The sequence below is a fragment of the Dermochelys coriacea genome, chromosome 7 (assembly GCF_009764565.3).
Source record: "Dermochelys coriacea isolate rDerCor1 chromosome 7, rDerCor1.pri.v4, whole genome shotgun sequence".
Classification (NCBI taxonomy): domain Eukaryota; kingdom Metazoa; phylum Chordata; order Testudines; family Dermochelyidae; genus Dermochelys; species Dermochelys coriacea.
Genome location: NC_050074.1, coordinates 20,924,612 through 20,942,248, shown reverse-complemented (window position 1 = coordinate 20,942,248; position 17,637 = coordinate 20,924,612). Strand labels below are relative to the sequence as shown.

General features: G+C 44.0%; 2 long non-coding RNA genes across 2 annotated transcripts in view; both read left to right on the top strand.

The window, feature by feature from the left end:
* The first annotated feature begins 160 nt into the window (after positions 1 to 160).
* Positions 161 to 8,944, top strand: LOC119858507. The gene is made up of 3 exons (XR_005293912.2): positions 161 to 2,812; positions 4,777 to 4,861; positions 8,478 to 8,944. It is a non-coding gene; the product is annotated as an uncharacterized LOC119858507 (long non-coding RNA).
* Positions 8,945 to 9,038: 94 nt separating this feature from the next.
* The window catches only part of LOC119858506, a 198,326-nt gene continuing 189,727 nt past the window's right edge, over positions 9,039 to 17,637 (top strand). The window contains exons 1-2 of the long non-coding RNA XR_005293911.2: positions 9,039 to 9,100; positions 13,660 to 13,765. This is a non-coding gene — a long non-coding RNA (uncharacterized LOC119858506). The remainder of the gene's footprint in view (positions 9,101 to 13,659; positions 13,766 to 17,637) is intronic.

Genomic DNA, 17,637 nt, shown 5'->3' with positions numbered 1-17,637 from the left:
CCAGTATCCTGTCTTCCGACAGTGGCCAGTGCCAGGTGCCCAGAGGATATGAACAGAACAGGTAATCATCAAGTGATCCATCCCCTGTCACTCATTCCCAGCTTCTGGCAAACAGAGTCCCTGCCTATCCTGGCTAATAGCCATTGATGGACCAATCATCCATGAATTTATCTAGTTCTTTTTTGAACCTTCTTATGGTCTTGGCCATCACAACATCCTCTGGCAAGGAGTTCCACAGGTTGACTGTATGGTTTCACAGGTTCTCTGTGGAAGCAACCATCATATCTCGTTAACACTTTAGCCTTTTAACACTTTTTTTTTCTGGTTACAGTTAATGATAGCTGAACCTCTGAAGCTGTGGCATTTCAGTTCCAAAGAATATCCAGATTTTTGGAAGCCTCTCTGAGCCTCGAGCTTGGAAATCTGGCTTCCTTGTGAGAGCCATTGATACTACAGAAATAGCTTTCGTGCTGCTTCTGCTTCTAGTAGAGATGAGGCCAACCCTCCATCCCACCCATACACTTACCTTATCAGAGTGACCCTGCATTTTGGGAAAATTTGAAATCAAACCCAATTTTGCCACTTGAAACTACAATATTGGGGGCACATGATTTTAAAAAAATTCAGAAATCACCAAATGTGTCTGAGCTTTAAAAGTAAATCATTCAAATTAAGTGTGGGGTGAAGGTTCACGCAGGGTATTTTATTTATTTCATCCAAGCCTATTCACCCATCTCTAGTCGCAACAGAAATGTGAAAATCTTGCAGCAAGATATTACAAACAGAGCATGAAAATACATGATGTAAATGGCCAATTTGCCTTGAGTACTTTTTCTCTTCCATAAGGCCTTGTTGCATAATTGTTCCCTTCAGTGTCTCTCTTGTGTTTATGAGCTGGATATTTGTGAGGAAATAATCAGAACATTTTCTACTTTAAGGGACCAGTAGGCCCTTGGGAATTTTGAGAGGTTTGAGTTTGAGGCAATAGCAGGCAGATTAGCAGGGGCTGGTCTCCATTGGGTCACTAGCCTAAGTTTCCTGCAAATAAAGATTTTTTTTGCCAGTTTGTGTAAGGATGGGATATACTCTGTGTTTTGCTACACTGAAAGCCTGATGCTGTCTGGCTCAGGGCAAGGGGCAGCAAGATTGTCTCACCTCTTGCTTTGGTATTAAATCATCCTACGGATAGACAATTCCTGATGATCACCTTGTACTTTGGAGGGGTTTCTTCTCAGTTTTAGATTGCTCAGAAAAATGCTAGAGTAGAGTAGCAGCCAGTTTACAGAGATGAAGAGCCCTCACGTGAATAATACTAAGGACTTATGAACACTTCATCCATAAACATGAAAGCATTTTACAAAGGTAACCATCATTATGTCAGTTTTTATAGATAGGGTAAATGAGGCACAGAGATTAAAAGACTTGCCCAAAATCACACAGTCAGTGGCAGAGCTGGGAGTAGAACCCAGATCCAGTGTTTATAACTGGCACCACTACCTTCCTCAAGAGGAGTCCTACTGAATCTTACATGTAAGGGCTGCATTATTAGGTACTATGTGATCCATTGTGGAATTTAAAAGTTTAAAGGACCTGGAGCTATACTCTTTACAAATTACAGAAGCCACAGTTTTGTATTAGAGCTTCAGTTGGCACCCAGATAGCATGGTACTGGGGCCGAGGTTGTTCAAGAGCTAGCCCTGCCTATTTTTCAGATCTCTTTTAGGGTAACTGATCTGTTTTGGAATCAGAACTCTGAGCCTCAATTTTCAAGTGTTAATTTGTCTATCAAAAGTCAGTTAGTGGTGGAACTTGTCATGCAAATGAAACAGCGGAAAAGTCTGTCTTCCAACTACATCTGTGTGGATTGTGCTGGGCAACCCTTTCTCCTCCTCTTCTATACATCTTCTCTAACTAGCCCCATGCAAAGGAAAGATAGGAAGAATGGTAAGAGATCATCAATATGGCTGCGTCAAGAGCTCTTTACAGACCTGAAAATAAATTTTAAAAAAGTGGAAACAATGACAATTGCTAAGAATGGGTATAAATGAATAGCACAAGCAGGTAAGGACAAAATCAGAAAGGCTAAAGGCAAAAAAGATGACTTACAACTAGCAAGGAAAAGAATAGGTTCTATAAATACATTAGGAGTAAGAGAATAATGGGGGAAAGTGTAGGTCCCTTACTTAATGAGGGAAGGAGAGCTAAGATCATATAGAAGATGCTGAAGTGAAGTGCTCAGCTTTGCTAAAAAAATAAGTTAATGGTGACCATATGCTTAGCACAATTAATATTAACAAGGGAGAAGGATCTCACATCAAAACAAGGAGAGAACAAATTAAAGAATACTAGATAAGTTAGATGTTCTTATGTTGGCAGGGCCTGATGAAATTCACCCTAGAATATACATAAACTAGCTGAAGCACTCTGAGCCATTAGCGATTATTTTTGATAACTCATGAAAGGCAGACATGGTCCTAAACAGGGTCATCCAAAAGTGGAGAAAGAACACCTTGGGAGTTACAGACCACTCAGCCTAAGTTGGAAAGATACTGGAACAAATTATTAAACAATCAATTGTTCAAACCTAGAAGATAAGTAATAGCTAACATGGATTTGTCAATAACCAATCGTGCCAAACTAATATAATTTCCTTCTTTTGCAGAGTAACCACAATAGTGGATGGAGGAAGCAGTGGATGTAATACAACTGAACTTTATTAAGGTTTTTGACACTGTCATACATGACATAGTCCTAAGGGACAGATGACATTCCCTAAACTAGGGAAATACGGTCCAGATGAAATTACTATGAGGTGGGTATGCAACTGCTTGAAAGACCTTACTCAAAAAGTAGTTACCAATGGTTCACTGTCAAGCTGAGAGGACATATCAAGTGGGGACCTGCAGGGGTTTGCCTTGGGCCTGGTACTGTTCCATATTTTCATTAATGGCTTGGTTGATGGAGAGGAGAGTATGCTTATAAAATTTGTAGATAACACCAGGCTGGGAGAGGTTGCAAGCACTTTAGAGGACAGGGTTAGAATTCAAGATGATCTTGATAAATTGGAGAATTGGTCCAAAATCAATATGATAAAATTCAATGAAGACAAGTGCTACATGTAGGAAGGAAAATTAAAATGCACAAATACAAAATGGTAAATGACTAGCTAGGTGGCAGTACTGCAGAAAAAGATCTGGGGGTTGTAGTGCATCACAAATTGAATGTCAACTGTGCAATGCTGCTCAGAAAAAGACAAATGTCATTCTGTTCGGTATTAGCAGGAGTGTTGCATGTAAGATATGGCAGGTAATTTTCCACTCTACTCGGCACTGGTGAGGCCTCAATTGGAGTACTATGTTCAGTTTTAGCCACCAAACTTTAAGAAAGAAATGAAGCAATTGGAGAGAGACCAAGGAAAAGCAACAAAAATGATAAGAGGTTTAGACAACATGACCTATGAAGAAAGGTTGAAAGAACTGGGCCTGTTTAGTCAAAACAAGAGACAGCTGAGGTGGAACATAAGTCTTCAGATATGTAAAAGGTTGGTGATGATCAGTTGTTGCTATGTCCACTGAGGGTAGGAGAAGAAGAATCAGCTTAGTTTGCAGCAAAGGAGATTTAAGTTTGATATTAGGAAAAACTTTCTAACTATAAGGATAGTTAGGCTTGGTAGGATTTGATTTGTACCGTTAATCATCTTTAAACATCAATTTCACACACACAAATAGATGAATCAATGAAAAAAAAATCCTTCAGTAGTAATCAAACAGGGTCTCCGCTTCCCTGGAGGGCGCAGCCTCCCCTGTACCGAGCATTTGCAGGGATATGGTAACCTGGGCCCCTCAGCTGCACAGGGAGCCCCCTGAAAACCCCACTTTCACTGGCCCCGCAGCTGCACCAGATTACAAGTGTACCCTTTAGCCCTCCTGTGAAACCATGGATATTTAAATTGTTTAAAAATAAAAATAAATATTGATATCTGTTGAAATTATCAAAAAAAAAATCAAATTCTGCCAAGCCTAAGGATAGTTAAGCGCTGGAACAGGTGACCTAAGGAGGTTTGTAATCCCTGTCATTTGAGGTTTTTAATAAAAGATTAGACAAATGTGTCAGGGATAGTCTAGATACACTGTGTCCTACCTCAGCATGGAGGGATGGACTAGATGGCCTCCTCCCTTCCAGCCCTGCATTTCTATGATTCTATGGGTAGTGGTGAAACACACTTCTTTTGCAGCACAGGAATGGTCTAACTGCTTATATCCCTTTTGACATAATGTCAGGGTATTTTCTACACAGATAGGCCAAACCTGAGAATCTGGGACCATCTCCAAACACTGAGGAAATTTACATGTAGATCCAAATTTTGCAGAGTGGGGGTCATTTCTAGTATCTTCTAAGCTACCTCTGAAATAATATTTAATATACAGTACCAGATGAAATTTTCTGATCTCTAGTAATCTCTGGGCTATATCTGTTTACAGACCTTTACGGTAGGGCTGATGCTTTGGATTCCACAACAACCCAAATAAAGCTGAATAAATCTGCATTTGTGTTTATAATTTTCATGGGTATTTTAATGCCTTAAGGAACCAGTTATAAGGACAATGTAAACCACAATTTTTTTCTTCCCACACTACTTCCACCATCCAGGAACTAAAATACTGTAAGATTACAACTCACATTTTTTATTCCCGTACATTTAATGAAAATTACAATATGTAATATTTTAGACCCTACAAAATTACAATCTTGTATCCATCCCTTTTGGTTCCACAGTGGCAATAAACTCACAAATGCTATGTGAACATCTGTACCGATATCATGGATGAAGCTGGTGCACCAACAAAGAGGTTCTTGCATGGTAAGGCTTTATGAATATGCACCACATAAGAAGAATCAGTGGGCTGAAGGGTGAAAATGTATACTACAGGGTAGCAAACTTAGTGCAACTAAGAGGCCCCTGAGTAACTTGCTAGCTATCTGCGGGTCACACCTAGGGATCAGTCCTGCTCCCACTGAAATCAATGGCAATACTTGGTTGTCTGAGTGCAATAAGATGTAGTAGATTGCAAGTGTACTCATTAACTGCAGGGCCTATCATGCAATGCCCTGTTTCTGCTCAGAGCAAGATGGAATACTGCATGCTCAGATCTATAGCCTCTGTGGGCTTCTCCTCTGTACTGAAGATTAAAACTGCCACGTTGTGGAACTCTGTGGGCTGTATTTGGCCCACAAGCTGCATGTTGCCATCCCTCATATGCACTGGAATTTAAAACTTTCCAGCCTAAGACAGATTTTGTTTGTTTAACAAAATAGAACTTGAAATGAGATGGATTTAAGTGGGAGTTTTACAATGCATGAGCCAAGGCTAAAGGAATTTTCATTTCACTCAGGGCTTACATTAATCCCTGAACTTCTCTTTGGTGTTGAGAAAACCACCAGTTTAACTGCATGATGAACAGACCACTAGCCTGGTCACATGATAAACTAGATGAGACAAATCAGTGGAGAATATGCTATGGAGAGCAATCCTACATTGCTTGAGGGTGGATGGACTAGGTGAGCCAACAATGAGTCGTTTCCATAACTTCTATGATTCTCTGATCAACAGACCATTCGTACAGCCATGTGATGGGATGATGAAAATGATCCTGGTTTTTTAGAAACTTCTCAGATGTCAAGATTTATAAAGTTCTGGGACTTTTGCCATTGTATTCAGTGGAGCCAAGATTTATTTCAGCCCTTGGCTTATAACTAGGTTAAACAAATAAAAACAATAGATCTCTTGAAAAAAAGTATAGGAACTTTATTTTAAAATGTTATGAAGATGCAAAGATGCCCTGTGTGTTTTATTCAGGAACTTGAAAATATGAACCAAGAACGGTGAAGCTAATGTTGAAAGTACCAGGGAAAAGTGAAGATTTAATTATATAATTTATTGCTAAGCATGTATGACATATACAGCAATTCCCAGATCAAAGGGTCTGGTCCTGCTGTCTTTAGTTAGGTGAGTAGTCCCACTGATGCCTGATCTTGTCGTATGTCAGATCTATAATCCTGCTGTATCAGAAGACTAAAGAAATTTCAGTTAGACAACGTGGACTAGTTGTGTTCATCACCTCTCCAAATCTTTTTTGGCGTCTCATATAGTGCAGTTAAAAGATATTTGTTTGGCTTGTAGCAAAACTCACATTTTTCTTCACATTTTAATTCTTCACTAACATTATGGGCAGGTCTACACTACGGGATTAAATTACACAACTCCAGTTACGTTAGTAATGTAGCTGGAGTCGACAGAGCTTAGGTCAACTTATTGTGGTGTCTACACCATGCTGGGTCGACGGGAGAAACTCTCACGTCAACTTACCTTATGCTTCTCATTCGGGTGGAGTTGGGAGAGTTATCAGCGGTCAATTTAGCGAGTCTTCACTAGACCCGCTAAATGGACCCCCGGTGGATCGATTGCCGCAGCATCAATCCATGGTAAATGTAGACAAGCCCTAAAGACTATTCCCATGATAGGAGCAGCTTATTTCTGAAAGAAGAAAAGTCGATTGTCTTGTGTATGTTTCAAACCCTACATGTTTGATCTCCAATAGACCCAATTTACTTATTTATAACCCTTCCCTGATTGATCAGTATAAAAAGTTTCACTTCCAAAGACAGGCCCTACCTAAACAGCGAAATACCCTTTGAGTGTGATGTGCAATGCAGATGCTGAAGCATTTGCATTAATTTCTGCTTTTCTTCATTTCTTCCCAGGAAATTGTGCACTCTCCTAAAACTATCACAAAAAAGCAGTACACTCAGGTTTTCTTACCCTTCATCTGAAATGGCTGTTGTTAATTCACTAGGCTGCTGTAGGCGGCAACAGTAGCTGAAACAGACTGTGCCATAGTCATTTCACTTTGCTTGACTTATTTCTTTGGCAGAAAAAGAGAACTGTTGTGAGTGGGAAGAGAGGAGATTGTGCACTGAGAGGGAAGGAAGTTTTATGTTTGCATCCATCTGTGCAAGTATTTCAACATAGCTTTTTGCAGCATGCTGTCCCCTTACAGCAGGGGTTCTCAAACTGGGCGTCGGGACCCTTCAGGGGATCGCAAAGTTATTACATGGGGGTCGCGAGCTGTCAGCCTCCACCCCAAACCCCCCTTTGCATCCAGCATTTATAATGGTGTTAAATATATTTAAAAATGTTTTTAATTTATAAGGAGGGGTTGCACTCAGAGGCTACCTATGTGAAAGGGGTCACCAGTACAAAAGTTTGAGAATCACTGCCTTACAGTAAATGCAATGACATGCAGAAGGTAGGATGCCATGGCTAGACATGGGTGATGCTCAAAATGCCTTGAAGTTCCAGAGTGATAATCAAGGTTTGGGTTCTTATCTGGGCATCTTCAGTCTTGATATAGGGCAGGGAATATCATCTGAAGAGGTGTTTTTGAGTGATTCCAAACATTTCCTACTCTTGAGGATAAATCTTCTTTCAAAAATCCACTTAATTATGTATAAGACCAAATGTATTTTCAAAATTACTCTAGCTGTTATTTAAAATTATTATTTAATGTAGTATTGAACACTTAAATGGCAGTGTCCAGTGTTGTGTCCCAAATTCCTAATTTTAAAATTTGATCGCATTGGTTTGTAGTTAGGAATATCGTTAATCCTATTTGTATGGCATTGGTCTCCATCGGAGCTTCCTGAACTCCCAAAGTCCTGTCCCAGCATGCACTGGAGCAAGTGTAAACCAGGATGGGTATTCAGGAGAGACACTCTCTAGTTGTTACAAAGTTCTGAGGTAGCATCTTGACCTCTCTAAAGTCAATGAGGCTAAGATTTCACCCCAATCAGGAATCCCCAGATGATTACATTTTACATCTTCAAAGCACCTTGCAAACATTGACTAACCCTCACAAGCTCTTTCCAAATAGACAGGAATTCCTAGAACCAGTCCTAGATATTTTGGCAACAGGCAGATTAGAAATACAGAAATGAGATGCAGAGGTTATGTGATTTACCCAAGGCCACAACTGGAGGAACTATATGAACCAGGATTAGGATTAGCCAGACATTCCTTATATTTAGTCCTATTTTCAGACCACTGAACCATGTATTTTTCTTATATTGTTATTATTTATTATTTGTATTCTGGTAGCACCTGGAAGCCCCAGTTGAGATCAGGATCCGATTGTGCTAGACTCTATGTTAATACCTAGTAGGAGGCAATCCCAGTGTTTCTGTTTCTAGTCCATCCTGAATTCAGGAAGTAAATGGAGATGTGTAATAGGTTCCTTACAGCATCCCATTATAATAGGTGCTCTGGAAACAATTGACTGCTTGGGGATCTAAGGGACAAAGGCTCAGAGGCGCCAGTACACTGGGGGCTTGTTTGTGTCCTACAGAAAAAAAGCCAACAGTCAGGTCTCTGTGCATAACTTTTAAATAACTGCGCTTGTGTCTCTCTTTCTAACTTGAAGGAGGCAGAGATCAGGACGTGGCTTTGCTGCTTTCATCCCTGCCAGTCAAGAGAAGCAGGCAAGGAAGAAAAAAGTTTCCTCAGTTGAAATCCTTTTCATGTGATGTTTATAAGCTCTCTATAAGTGAAAACCTTTGCCATAAAGGAGAGACAGCCAATACTGGCTAGTGCTAGAGGCAGGATGTCAGACTCACCTATTTTTACTATGGTGATGGTAGCGATGATAATGGAAAAGGGAAATAATGATATTCACATATTGTCCAGCATAACCCATATATGCCCTAGGCAAGATGGTGAGTACAATTCTTTAGGACTAAATTAGACTGGACAGTGGTGTGACCTGAGATGGAAAATCCTATGGAAAATCAGACAGCTGCAGCGGCACAGGAGCTAGCAAACAGAGCTGTAAACAGGGGAGTTTGAGTGAGAGTTTGAAAGGGGAGTTTGTATTGTGGTGCTTGTTTGGGGTTTGCTTTTGCTAGGGGGGGTGGTCTTTTTGGTGTGACTTGTGTTTCCCAGATTAACAGGATTTAGGTGGGAAGGCGATGACAGATACGAAGGCAGCTGTGGGAGTGACTCATGTGGTGGAAGACACATTGAGGATGACTGGATGTGGAAGCTGTGGTATGTACATGATCCTGGAGGGGGGACCTGGTAAGAGATTTTTCTGCATAAAATGCCGTCTGATAGAGCTGATGGAGGAAAAGATCCGAGGTTTGGAGATGCAGGTGGAAAGTCTCGTTGAGTTTAGGAAGGGGTTTGAGCAGATGATGGAGCAAAGATATGAGGTATCTGAAGGGAAAAGCTCAGACTCACAGATGGAAGCAGGGCTGGGGAATTCTGAGGGGAGACTGGGTGAGGAAAGTGGTCAGTGGAAGCATGTGACTAAAAGGACCAGGCAGAGGAAAAGACGGGTTAGTAAAGGAGAAATAGAGCTTAGGAACAGGTTTGCAGAGTTGGAAAATGAAGAAGGGGCTCGGCAGGTACTTGTTGAAGGTGGAAGGGTAAGGAAGAAGAGAAGAGAGGCTAGTCCTATAAGAAAAGCGGAAGAGTCAAGGGAGACTACACCAAATATGAGCCCCAGGAGGATACAGGATGGGTTGAAGAGGATTATAAGGGAAAATAGGAATGGAAAGAACTTGCAGCCAGAGAGAACAGGGGAGAGACTGGAGAATAGCACTGTCACCAGGAAAAGGCAGGGGGATAGGGGACTCTTTATTGAGAAGAATAGACAGGCTGTAACTAGAGCTGATCCAGAGAATAGAAGGGTGTGCTGTCTTCTGGGTGCTAAGATACAGGATGTAGATCTGAGGTTGAAAAGGATCCTAAAGGGAGTGGGAAAGAATCCCCTAGTTATCCTTCATGTGGGAACAAATGATACGGCTAGATTCTCGCTGGAAAGTATCAAGGGAGACTATGCTAGGCTGGGGAAGATGCTTAAAGAAATTGAAGCTCAGGTGATCTTTAGTGGGATCCTTCCTGTTCCTAGAGAAGGGCAACAAAGGTGTGACAAGATTATGACTGTCAACAGATGGCTTAGGCGGTGGTGCTATAAGGAGGGCTTTGGGATGTATGGCCGCTGGGAGGCATTCACAGACAGAGAACAGTTCTCTCGGGATGGACTTCATCTGAGTAGGGAATGAAATAGACTTCTAGGATCAAGGCTGGCACAACTGATAAAGAGAGCTTTAAACTAGGAATTAGGGGGAGATGGTTGGGAGATGTCCAGGTAATCTCCACGCCAGATTTTAGCATTGAGAGGGAAGAAGACGAAGTAAGAAAGGATACAGCCGTGGGTAGGAGAATGTATATAAGGAGCGAGGGCGGTGTGGATACTAGTCATTCTACAGCCAGTATAACCTATTAGACTGTACCTAATAGGGTACAAAATGTGAGCGAGGCCAAACAGCAAAAATTAAGATGTTTGTACACCAATGCGAGGAGCCTAGGTAACAAAATGGAGGAACTAGAGCTACTGGTGCAGGAAGTGAAACCAGATATTATAGGGATAACAGAAACATGGTGGAATAGTAGTCATGACTGGACTACAGGTATTGAAGGGTATGTGCTGTTTAGGAAAGACAGAAACAAAGGTAAAGGTGGTGGAGTAGCATTGTATATCAATGATGAGGTAGAATGTAAAGAAATAAGAAGCGATGCAATGGATAAGACGGAGTCCGTCTGGGCAAAAATTACCTTGGGGAAGATAACTAGTAAAGCCTCTCCTACGATAGTGCTTGGGATGTGCAATAGACCTCCGGGATCTAATTTGGATATGGATAGAGCCCTTTTTAATGTTTTTAATCAAGTAAATACTAATGGAAACTGCGTGATCATGGGAGACTTTAACTTCCCAGATATAGACTGGAGGACCAGTGCTAGTAATAATAATAGGGCTCAGATTTTCCTAGATGCGATAGCTGATGGATTCCTTCATCAAGTAGTTGCTGAACCGACTAGAGGGGATGCCATTTTAGATTTAATTTTGGTGAGTAGCGAGGACCTCATAGAAGAAATGGTTGCAGGGGACAGTCTTGGCTCAAGTGATCATGAGCTAATTCAGTTCAAACTAAATGGAAGGATTAACAAAAATAAATCTGCAACTAGAGTTTTTGATTTCAAAAGGGCTGACTTTCAAAAATTAAGGAAATTAGTTAGGGAAGTGGATTGGACTGAAGAACTTATGGATCTAAAGATAGAGGAGGCCTGGGATTACTTTAAGTCAAAGCTGCAGAAGCTATCGGAAGCCTGTATCCCAAGAAAGGGGAAAAAATTCATAGGAAGGAGTTGTAGACCAAGCTGGATGCGCAAGCATTTTAGAGAGGTGATTAAGAAGAAGCAGAAAGCATACAGGGAGTGGAAGATGGGAGGGATCAGCAAGGAAAGCTACCTAATTGAGGTCAGAACATGTAGGGATAAGTGAGACAGGCTAAAAGTCGAGTAGAGTTGGACCTTGCAAAGGGAATTAAAACCAATAGTAAAAGGTTCTATAGCCATATAAATAAGAAGAAAACTAAGAAAGAAGAAGTGGGGCCACTAAACACTGAGGATGAAGTGGAGGTTAAGGATAATCTAGGCATGGCCCAATATCTAAACAAATACTTTGCCTCAGTCTTTAATAAGGCTAAAGAGGATCTTAGGGATAATGGTAGCATGACAAACGGGAATGAGGATATGAAGGTAGATATTACCATATCTGAGGTAGAAGCGAAACTGAAACAGCTTAATGGGACTAAATCGGGGGGCCCAGATAATCTTTATCCAAGAATATTAAAGGAATTGGCACCTGAAATTGCAAGCCCATTAGCAAGAATTTTTAATGAATCTGTAAACTCAGGAATAGTACCGAATGATTGGAGAATTGCTAATATAGTTCCTATTTTTAAGAAAGGAAAAAAAAAGTGATCCGGGTAACTACAGGCCAGTTAGTTTGACATCTGTAGTGTGCAAGGTCCTGGAAAAAATTTTGAAGGAGAAATTAGATAAGGACATTGAAGTCAATGGTAAATGGGACAAAATACAACATGGTTTTACAAAAGGTAGATTGTGCCAAACCAACCTAATCTCCTTTTTTGAAAAAGTAACAGATTTTTTAGTTAAAGGAAATGCAGTGAATCTAATTTACCTAGATTTCCGTAAGGCATTTGATACCGTGCCACATGGGGAATTATTAGTTAAATTGGAGAAGATGGGGATCAATATGAACATCAAAAGGTGGATAAAGAATTGGTTAAAGGGGAGACTGCAACGGTCCTACTGAAAGGCGAACTGTCAGGCTGGAGGGAGGTTACTAGTGGAGTTCCTCAGGGATCGGTTTTGGGACCAATCTTATTTAATCTTTTTATTACTGACCTTGGCACAAAAAGTGGGAGTGTGCTAATAAAGTTTGCAGATGATACAAAGCTGGGAGGTATTGCCAATTCAGAGAAGGATCGGGATATTATACAGGAGGATCTGGATGACCTTGTAAACTGGAGTAATAGTAATAGGATGAAATTTAATAGTGAGAAGTGTAAGGTTATGCATTTAGGGATTAATAACAAGAATTTTAGTTATAAGTTGGGGACGCATCAATTAGAAGTAACGGAAGAGGAGAAGGACCTTGGAGTATTGGTTGATCATAGGATGACTATGAGCTGCCAATGTGATATGGCTGTGAAAAAAGCTTATGCGGTTTTGGGATGCATCAGGAGAGGCATTTCCAGTAGGGATAAGGAGGTTTTAGTACCATTATACAAGGCACTGGTGAGACCTCACCTAGAATACTGTGTGCAGTTCTGGTCTCCCATGTTTAAAAAGGATGAATTCAAACTGGAGCAGGTACAGAGAAGGGCTACTAGGATGATCCGAGGAATGGAAAACTTGTCTTATGAAAGGAGACTTAAGGAGCTTGGCTTGTTTAGCCTAACTAAAAGAAGGTTGAGGGGAGATATGATTGCTCTCTATAAATATATCAGAGGGATAAATACAGGAGAGGGAGAGGAATTATTTCAGCTCAGCACCAATGTGGACACAAGAACAAATGGGTATAAACTGGCCACCAGGAAGTTTAGACTTGAAATCAGACGAAGGTTTCTAACCATCAGAGGAGTGAAGTTTTGGAATAGCCTTCCAAGGGAAGCCGTGGGGGCAAAAGATCTGTCTGGTTTTAAGATTCTACTCGGTAAGTTTATGGAGGAGATGGTATGATGGGATTTTGGTAAGTAATTGATCTTTAAATATTCAGGGTAAATAGGACTAATCCCCTGAGATGGGATATTAGATGGATGGGATCTGAGTTACCCAGGAAAGAATTTTCTGTAGTATGTGGCTGGTGAATCTTGCCCATATGCTCAGGGTTTAGCTGATTGCCATATTTGGGGTCGGGAAGGAATTTTCCTCCAGGGCAGATTGGAGAGGCCCTGGAAGTTTTTCGCCTTCCTCTGTAGCATGGGGCATGGTTGACTTGAGGGAGGCTTCTTTGCTCCTTGAAGTCTTTAAACCATGATTTAAGGACTTCAATAGCTCAGACATAGGTGAGATTTTTCATAGGAGTGGGTGGGTGAGATTCTATGGCCTGCGCTGTGCAGGAGGTCGGACTAGATGATCAGAATGGTCCCTTCTGACCTTAGTATCTATGATTATTTAAAAAAATTCTCCCATCTCTGACTCCGTAAGAAGTGTTATTCTCTAATCTTGTGTAGGGGGCCAGAAGCTTCAAGGCAGACCTTGCTGAACAAAGACTACCAGCTGAATGAATAACACCCATTTACCTGCAGTGTTGAACTAGACTCTTCAGAGAGAGAGAAGGTGAGCATCAGCCTACTCCAAAATAACATAGGATGTACATGATAATAGACAACTTTTTTTCCCTTATGGCTATCAGGCAGGGTGCCCACTAAATTCTAATGTTATTACCATCTGATAAAGTGACCTGCTTGCAGAAGGGTTGCAGTCCATTTAATAGATTAATAGATTATAAACCCATAAGGGACTATCGTAATCATCTAGTCTGTTCTGCTGCATAATATAAGCCAGAAGACTTCCTTGTATTAATTCCTGTTTGAAATAGGGCATATTTTCAGGAAAATATCCAATTTTGATTTAAAAATTTCCAGTAATGAAGAATCCACCACTACACTTGGTATATTGTTCCAATGGTTAATCACCCTCACTGTTAAAAATCTTCACCTTAGTTCTAGTCTGAATTCTCTAATTTTGACTTGTAGCCACCACTAGATCTTATTATACCTTTGTCTGCCAGATTGAAGAGCTCTTTATTATCAAATTTCTGTTCCCATGTAGGTACTTACAGGCATGGTGTAGCTAGGAGTGGACATTTGGGTGGGCCCCCATTTACGGTGGCTAGGCCATGACTAAAGGTCTGATGTCACAGAAAGCGCATAAGCCAGGAGGGCGCTAAATCATTACGCTACCAGTCTCCCCCCCAGCAGTGTGCCAGCCCTATGGTCTCTCAGTGGCTCCCCATCCACCATGGGTTATTCACACCAAGACCCACAGGATGCAGGAGCCACCCCACTCTATGGCCCCCTTACCTGGTATAGGCTAGTAGGGGAAGGAAGGAACTGCTGGTTTGAGGGTCCCAGGATTGGAACCTGGTTTAGTGGGCAGGCTTGGGATCCCCTATGAGCCACTGCACGAGCAGTGAGGTCAGCACCATGAAGATAGAGACTGCCTGAGACTTTGAGGAAGAAGATTTTGATAAGACCCCGGAAGGGGAGGATGATAGTGATTTGGCCGAAGGGCTGAGCCATGAAGAAGAGGCACTGCAGCCAGGGCCATCCTTACCCATACACAAACTACACGGCTGCATAGGGCACCACGAAATTTGGGGCACCACATTTCCTGGTGCCCTACGCAGCTACATGCTGCTCCAGCGGCCAGCCCGATCCCCCAGACACCTCAGCTGGCCAGGACAGCTACCCCCACTCCCTCCCCTACTCCACCCCTTCCCCAAAGCCCTGGCCCCTGCTCCGCCCCTGCTCTGCCTCTTCCCACCCCGCTCCACCCCAGCCCCACCTCTACTCCACCCCTTCCCCAAAGTCCCGGCCACTGCTGCGTCCCCACTCCGCCTCTTCCCATCCCTGCTCCACCCTAGCCTTGCTCCCACTCCACCCCTTCCCCTGAGCTATGTCCCGGGGGATTGCAGCAGGAATTGGGCACAGCCTGTACTCACGGGGCGGCAGGAAGTGGAGCGACCCGGCTCTAGTCCACTCCACACCGCCGGTGAGTGCTGGGCGGCAGTTCTCGACTACCCCCAAGTCTGAGAGCAAGGGGAGCAGAGTGGAGCGGGCCAGGGCCAGGTCACTCCACTTCCCACCACCCCGTGAATGTGGGGTCGGGCCCACCCTGCACTCACCAGGTGGCAGGAAGTGGAGCGACCCAGCCCCAACCCGCTTCACTCCACCGGCTCGTGCTGGGGGGGCAGTTTCCCCCTGCCCCCCAAGCTTGCTGATGCCCCCAACAGACCTTGGGCGCAGCTTCCCGTTCCCCACAGAGGCCTGGGGACACCCTCCCCGCCTCTGCCCACAGGGGGGTGCTGCGTAGGGCACCAAAATGTCTAGGGACGGCCCTGATTGCAGCTCCTAGCCAGAGAGAGGGGGGCCACAGAGTGAATGACTGAGGCAATGGGCTGAGTGACTGCAGGAGAGGACATGGACAGTGGCAAGCTCATTCCCCAGATGACCAAGAGGAGGTGCTGTTGAGCAGTGAGTAGCATGCACCCCATGACAACCCCCTTGTATTGGAGCACAAGAACTGGCCCCCTCCCCCCAAAACACTGGGTGCTCCCTTATAACAGTGCCCAGCCACACCACCAGTGTGGACCCAGAAGCCCCACATATACATTTCTCCTTTGCCCCAATGGAGTAACTGCTTCCTGCTGGCTGTACCATGCTTTGCAGACCCAGAGAGAACCTCAGTCAGTGCACAACCTAGCACATTGGCTGGCAGATCAAAGCGGACACCAGGGTCCAATCCTGCTAGCCCATCCCTTAGAGGTGTCATGTTATTGCCACGACTGTGCTGGGCCCAAGAAATGCAGACCATGGCTTTCCAGCCCCTTGGAGGGAAGTCATGATCCCAGGCTGGTTTGATTTTTAACTCCACCAACCACAGCTGCCAGCTGAGAAGGGTGGAGGGAACAGGCCCATCAGGGCAGCACTGGCACACAGCTGATGTGGGCGTGTGGGAGGCACAGGCCGCAAGGGAGAACAAGCCCCAGATTCCCTTCCATTGACAGCCAGGAAGGGCATGGCACTGCACTCCGTCACCAGTATGCTGTGGTTCTGCGTCATGAGCCAGATTGTCAGGGCTAGACAGAGTGCGATTACAGAGCACCCCAGTCACAGCACCCCAACAACCTACCCCTCGCACTGGATGGGGGTGCACGGTCACAGCCCCATGAGAGCTTGAAATGTCTTGGGCTGTCTCCTTCCACACCCACAGCAGCCTCAGTGACACCAGGGGAAATTGAGGCCAAGAGAGAGGACGTGACCCAGCCCCAGCACATGCAGCCAGCCAACAACAGAGGAGGGAATGGAACCCAAGAGTCCTAACCACCTTGCTATCTCTCCACGAAGACCAGAGAATCCCTTACTCGGACCCAGAACTGGCCCATACAGCAGCCAGGCTGCTGGCATGAACCCCCCTGAGATAGGCATCCCCCGACTTATGTGTCCTGACAACTAGGAGCGTTCACATGGCTTGGAGGGGGTGTCATCAACATGGCAGGAGACCTCATCCCCAAGGGAGGGAGCTTCTGTCAGTACAGGGAAGAGAGTGATGGAGTCTGCACTAGTGTGGACAGCCACAAGCCCCAGTGCTGAACTGGGCATGGGGCAAGGCCCTGACAGCATTGGGGGCATCTGGATCCTGGTCCAATTCCCCCATTCCTGGGCTCATTACATCTCTCTGCCTCAAGAGAAGCTGGATTCTATTCCAAAAAAGCCACTGAGCTGGGCTGGGAGCTAGCGGAGAAGGCGAGGCCCACAGGGCTGTGACTCACTCCAGGCATGCAGCCAGACCATGGCAAGCCCAGAAGCCCCATAGCCCAACCCCTAACCACAGGCTGTTGGGAAGCATCACTGGCCAGACAAGGCCTGCTCCCGTAGTACCAAGGCCAGTGGGTTGGGCCAGCAGAGCCCAGGGACAGGGGTATACACAGCACTCTGTCCAAGGCGACTTGCCTGGAAGGGCCAACAGGACCCAGCACTAGTGGGGCCAAGGAAGGGCTGGCTCCTGTGCTAGATGGCACTTTCTCAGCTGGCATTCATACAGGTTCAGATGTTGGTGAGCTAATTGGTTAGGCCCTGGCCATGCCTCTGACTTATAGACTCTGCTCAAGTCACCCCTTAACTTTCTCTTTGATAAGCTGAGTAGATTGAACTCCTTGATTCTCTCACTATAAAGTATGTTTTCAAATCCTTCAATCGTTCTTGTGGCAATTTTTCAACATCCTTCTTGAATTGTGGGCACCCAAACTGGACACAGTATTCCAGTAGTGGTCGTACCAGTGCCAAATACAGAGGTTATTTAACCTGTCTACTCCTCCTCAGTGTTCCCTTGTTTATCCATCCATAGGTTGCATTAGACCTTTTAGCCACAGCATCTCACTGGGAGCTGCTCTTGTTCAGCTGTCTAGCCATCATGACTCCCCAAGT